Source organism: Arachis duranensis, unplaced genomic scaffold, assembly GCF_000817695.3.
Source record: "Arachis duranensis cultivar V14167 unplaced genomic scaffold, aradu.V14167.gnm2.J7QH unplaced_Scaffold_5501, whole genome shotgun sequence".
In the NCBI taxonomy this organism is placed as follows: domain Eukaryota; kingdom Viridiplantae; phylum Streptophyta; class Magnoliopsida; order Fabales; family Fabaceae; genus Arachis; species Arachis duranensis.
In genome coordinates this window covers 784134-790206 of record NW_026264955.1, presented here as the reverse complement: position 1 = coordinate 790206, position 6073 = coordinate 784134, and positions in this window count along the sequence as shown.

Genomic DNA, 6073 nt, shown 5'->3' with positions numbered 1-6073 from the left:
CTTTTTTCACGTGGCTTTGTGTTGCCTTCAAGAACTTTGATTTCTTGCCTAATAGGAGGTGATTCAATTTTGGGTAGGAATTCATTGATGAATGAATCCATCTCTTGATCAACCTCTTCATATTCTTCAATTTTGATATACACCATGCCAACTTTTCCCTCTTGGTAGCTCTCTTTCTCATTGCTCACCAAGGGTATGGGAGGTTGTGCACACTCTTCTATAATTTCAACTCCATGTCCAATGGGAGAGGATTCCATTGTAGAGAGAAATTCATCCATGATTGAATCCATTTCTTGATAAGCCTTTTCCAAGTCTCCAACGATGATATGCCTTGGAGGTTGCACACCCTCTTCAACATCAATATCAAGCTTCTTAGAAGAGTTCTCCATGATGCTACATTCCCTTGGACTTTCAACATCTCCTAAATCTTCGACCACTTCTTCCTTTTCTTCAATAATCATGGCTTCCCTCATCCCCCACCGGAGTTTCCAATCTTTCCTTCATGCTTTGCTCTTCTTTAGGTTTTTCACATGTGGCTACGGAAGTACCTTGAGTGTTCAAACATTGGTAGGCTACGGCGTGCACTACCTTAGTCAAGTTGGCCACAAACTCAAGTGTATCCCGCTTCATGGCCTCTTGTCCTTGAAGTAACAAAGTGAGAGAATCATCTATTGGGGCTTGGGGTGGGTAGGAAGGCTCATCATTTTGGAGAGAGGGTTCATAATAGGAAGGTGGTTCTTCTTGGTAAGGTTGTGGAGATTGTGTGTATTGAGGTGGTTCTTGGGAGTAATCTTGATAGGGTTGTGGTGGTTCTAGGGGTTCTTGCTCATAATGGTCATAAGAGTATGGCGTGGGGGTTTGGTCATATGATGGATATGGATCATAGGGCGGTGTTTGGTAATGAAAGGCTTGTGAGAACGGTTGAGGTTCACGTTGAGGATGAGATTCATAGGCATTTGATGGTGGTTGTTGAGTGTCACAAAAAGAGTCATCATAGCCATTAAATTGACATGCATTAGGATGTGAATTATACCTATAAGTATCCGGGGATTGTTGCCAATAGGAGTGATCAATTCCTTGAGACTCCTCCCATCTTTGTTGGTTCCATCCTTGGTACATGTTATTGTTGAAGTGCATATTTCCTACAACACAATTAGGACCAAACTCAAAGCCAAAGTCAGAATTCATAGTGAGAGAACAAAATAAAACTAACAAAAATTAAGAAACAAACAAAAGATAAACCTATTCACAATATTCAAATATGTACAATAACCAATAACATAACACCATTGCAAATCCCCGGCAACGGCGCCATTTTGATGATTGGATTTTTGATGGTATAGAATTTCACAAATGAATTCTCGTCGAAGTATAGTCTCTAAACGAACAATAATCCTCTCATACAAAAATTTGTTTGTCACAAGTACAAACCCCTAAAACCTATAAACCGAAGTATTTAAACCTCGGGTCGTCTCTCAAAGGACTTGCAGGGTAGTGTTCTTGTTATTGGTTATGGACTTGTTTATTTTGGGGTTTTGGATGAGAAATATGAATAGTAAATGGTAAGAAAACTTTATTAACAAAATGGTCTTGGCAAGATTTGGTTGTCAAGGGTCTTCATCATTATCACTAGCCACAAGTATGGTAGTTGCAAGGATTAATCCCACTTAGTCATCCTTAAATCAATTAACAAAGGAAAGTCAAGTGAGTTATATCAATCCTAGTCCATAAGTCCTAGCTTTCCACTAATTGGATTAATGAAGGCTAGAGTTAATGGCTATCAACTATCAATCAATTGGACACTAGTGACTCAAGAAATCCTAAGTTACTTTCTCAAGGCAAGAACAAAAAATTCTAGTCTAACATTCTTCCAAGCATTTAATCAAACACTTGGAAGGCACAAAAGAAAAGTATAGTCAATCACAACAAGAATGAATTCTAACTACAATTGAATGTAAAGAATTAACAACAACAATCAAGGAAATCACAATTATCATGAATTACCTCAAATTGCATTATTGAAAGAACATAAAGAGAACAAGAGTATCTCAATTACAAAACCTAGAAACAAAATAAGAGAAATTACAACAAGAGAATAGGGATAGAGAGAAGAACCAAAGTGTAGCAATCACCAATTGGAGGTAGAAGTAGAAGGAGACTTGAATTAAACCTAGAACTATGAGATCCTAATCTAACCCTAATTCCTAATCCTAATTCTAGAGAGAAGTCACTTCTCTCTCTAACTCTAACTACTTGTAAAACAAAACTATGACTAATGATCAAAAGTATGTTGATTTCTCTTCAATCCTTGGCTTAAATAGCATCAGAAATGAGTTGGATTGGGCCCACAAGGCTTCTAAACTCGCTGGCCACGTGTTGAATTAAGTGGGTCATGTGCCACCATCGGCGTGTCCGCGTACCGTGCACGTGCGCGCCCCTATGCGTGATGCAACTATGGCAAATCTTATATCCTTTCGAAGCCCCGGATGTTAGCTTTCCAACCCAACTGGAACTACATCATTTGGACTTCTGTAGCTCAAGTTATGGTCAATTAAGTGTGAAGAGGTCAGGCTTGACAGCTTTTTGGTTCCATCATTTCTTCATGAGTTCTCCAACTTTACATGCTTTTTTTTCATTGCCTTAATCCAATCTTTGCCTCCTAAATCTGAAATCACTTAACAAACATATGAAAGCATCTAATGGAATCAAGGTAAATTACATTTATCTATTTTAAGACCTAAAAAGCATGTTTTCACTCTTAAGCACAATTAAAGGAGAATATACAAAACCATGCTATTTCATTGAATAAATGTGGGTAAAAGGTGATAAAATCCCCTAAAATCAATACAGGATAAACCCTACAAATGGGGTTTATCAGCATGTCACACCCTTCATTTGGTTATTTTTCTTGTTGGCGTGCCACGCCTCATCTCCCAAGTGGCATGCCTGAGTTCACGAGCCCTTTAATTCCTTCTCTGGAAAACACTACCAGCGTGTCACGCCATGAGACTGGCGTGTCACGCCCTTTATTTGCTATGGTCCCAGATGTTTGCGTGCCACGCCTAGATGTTCAAGTGGCACGCCAAAGTAAGATAATTAAGCTGGTGTGCCATGCCTTCGATACCTGGTGGCACGCCCAGCTTTATTTGGCCTCCTTAGGTGCTGGCGTGTCACGCCTTGTTGCTCAAGTGGCACGCCTTAGTGGGACTTCTTGAGCTGGGGTGCCATGCCTTGGATGCCAAGTAGCACGCCCAACTTTTGCATTGTATCCTTGTTCACTGGCGTGCCACGCCTTGTTGCTCAAGTGGCCCGCCCATACAATTGTGGGTCTTATAAGCTTGGCATGCCATGCCTTGGTCCTCAAGTGGTATGCCCAAGTAAACTCTGGGGCTGTCGACATAAAGTGGCACACCATAGTGATGGTTCTTCTAGTAACGGGTTCGCGTGCCACGCCTTGCTCCTGGCGTGCCACGCCCCTTTGATGGTCTTCAATTTTGCTCTCTGGAATGTTGTACCAGCGTGCCACACTTAGCTTCTGGCGTGCCACGCCAACATATTTTTGTGGCGTTTGTTCCAAGTGGCACGCTTACTTCACACGCTCCACTTGTTTTATTGTTTTCTTTTCCATTTTTGATGTTTTCTCCACCTGAAATCCAGCACAAACTCATTTCAAAGCAATGTACTATGATATTCATCAATTAAGGCATGAATTGCAATGATCAAATGAGATTATGCCTCTTTTATGGTCCTTTTTATGCAAGAAACAGGGTAGATGATGTAAGTCATCAGGTAGCTTTTGTAGAGAATGATGGTTTTCTTGGTGATCTTGCTCTGATTTACGTCTTTTTGCTTAGAGTCTTTTGCTTGGTTGTTTAAGCTTCTGTGGGTTTTCCTGAGTCTTCCATTCCGTGTCACTGCCTCCAAGTGTCTGACCCCTTTGTTGTGTTTGAACGCCAGGATTGGGTGCTTTTTGGGCGTTTAACGCCAGATTGCAACCCTTTTCTGGCGTTTGAACGCCAGAATTGTCTACCCATTGGGCGTTTGACGCCACTTTCTTACCCTTTTCTGGCGTTTGAACGCCAGAATCATTCCTCTCTGGGCTCTTACTGTCCTCAGAGGGATTTTGGGTAGTTGGTGGGTCATCCTCTGTCAGTTGTTCCTTTCTTAGCTTTCTGCTGCTTTGAGTTGATACATTCAATGTTTTCCCACTCCTTAATTTAACAGCTTGGCATTCTTCTGTTATCTGTTTAGATAGTTGCTATCTTGTCTGATTTAATTGTGCTTCCATATTCTTGTTAGCAATTTTAGTAATTGTTTTGTCATCATGAGTAATTGCTGATTAAGCTCAACCATCTGTTCTTGAGGGTTAGGATCAGTAGTTACTGCCATAGTTTCTTCTTTTATAGAGGACTCACTGCTTGAGTATAAATTTTGATTTCTAGCAACCGTATCTATGAGCTCTTGAGCCTCTTCAATCGTCTTCCTCATGTGTATAGATCCACCAGCTGAGTGGTCTAAAGACATCTGAGCTTTTTTTGTAAGCCCATAATAGAAGATGTCTAACTGTACCCACTCTGAAAACATTTCAGAGGGGCATTTTCTTAGCATACCTCTATACCTCTCCCAAGCATTATAAAGGGATTCATTATCCTCTTGTTTAAAGCCTTGGATGTCCAGCCTTAGTTGTGTCATCCTTTTTGGAGGGTAAAATTGATTCAGGAATTTGTCTGATAACTGTCTCCATGTTTTTATGCTTGCTGTGGGTTGGTTGTTCAACCACCTCTTAGCTTGATCTTTTACAGCAAATGGAAACAGTAATAATCTATAGACATCCTGATCCACCTCTTTATCACGTACTGTGTCAGTAATTTGTAAGAACTGTGCCAGAAACTCAGTAGGTTCTTCTTGTGGAAGACCGGAATACTGGCAGTTTTGCTGCACCATGATAATGAGTTGAGGATTTAGCTCAAAGCTGCTTGCTTTAATGGGAGGTATACAGATGCTACTCCTATATGCAGCTGTAATGGGGTTAGCATATGACCCCAGAGTCCTTCTGGACTGCTCACTTCCACTTAAGTACATGATGGAGAAAGGGAGATGATATGGATTGCAAGTAGATTATAAATTTATTTTTTAAAAAAAAAATTGACTAAAAATAATAAAATAAAACAAATGGAAAATAGAGTAAAATTTCGAAAACTAAAAGAAAATAAAATCAAAGCAAATTGAAAACTAAATCAATTAATTAATTAAAAAGATTTTGGAATTAGCAATTGAAAAGATATGATTGAAAATTATTTTGAAGAAGATTTGATTTTTGAAATGAGGAAAGAGAAGAACAACAAAATGACACCAAACTTAAAATTTTTAGAAAATCAAACACAAATTTTTCGAAATCCTAAAGGAAAACACAAAGAAGACACCAAACTTAGAAATTTTTTTAAAGATCAAAAAGGGACTAAGAACATGCAAATTCGAAAGATTAAAAGAAAAACAAAAGCATGCAATTGACACCAAACTTAAAATATGAAACTACACTCAAATAAAAGACTCTAAATCAACAAAAAATAAAACAGTCCTAATCTAAGCAACAAGATAAACCGTCAGTTGTTCAAACTCGAACAATCCCCGGCAACGGTGCCAAAAACTTGGTGCACGAAATTGCAATCTCACTCTTACAATTCCGCACAACTAACCAGCAAGTGCACTGGGTCGTCCAAGTAATACCTTACGTGAGTAAGGGTCAATCCCACGGAGATTGTCGGCTTGAAGCAAGCTATGGTTATCTTGTAACTCTTAGTCAGGATATAAATAATTCTCAGGTTTAATTGTGAAAAGTAAAAGAACATGAAATAAATACTTGTTTTGCAGTAATGGAGAACAAGTTGAGGTTTTGGAGATGCTCTATCTTCTGAATCTCTGCTTTCCTACTGTCTTCTTCTTCAAACACGCAAGGCTCCTTCCATGGCAAGCTGTATGTAGGGTTTCACCGTTGTCAATGGCTACCTCCTATCCTCTCAGTGAAAATGTTCAACGCGCTCTGTCACAGCACGGCTAATCATCTGTCGGTTCT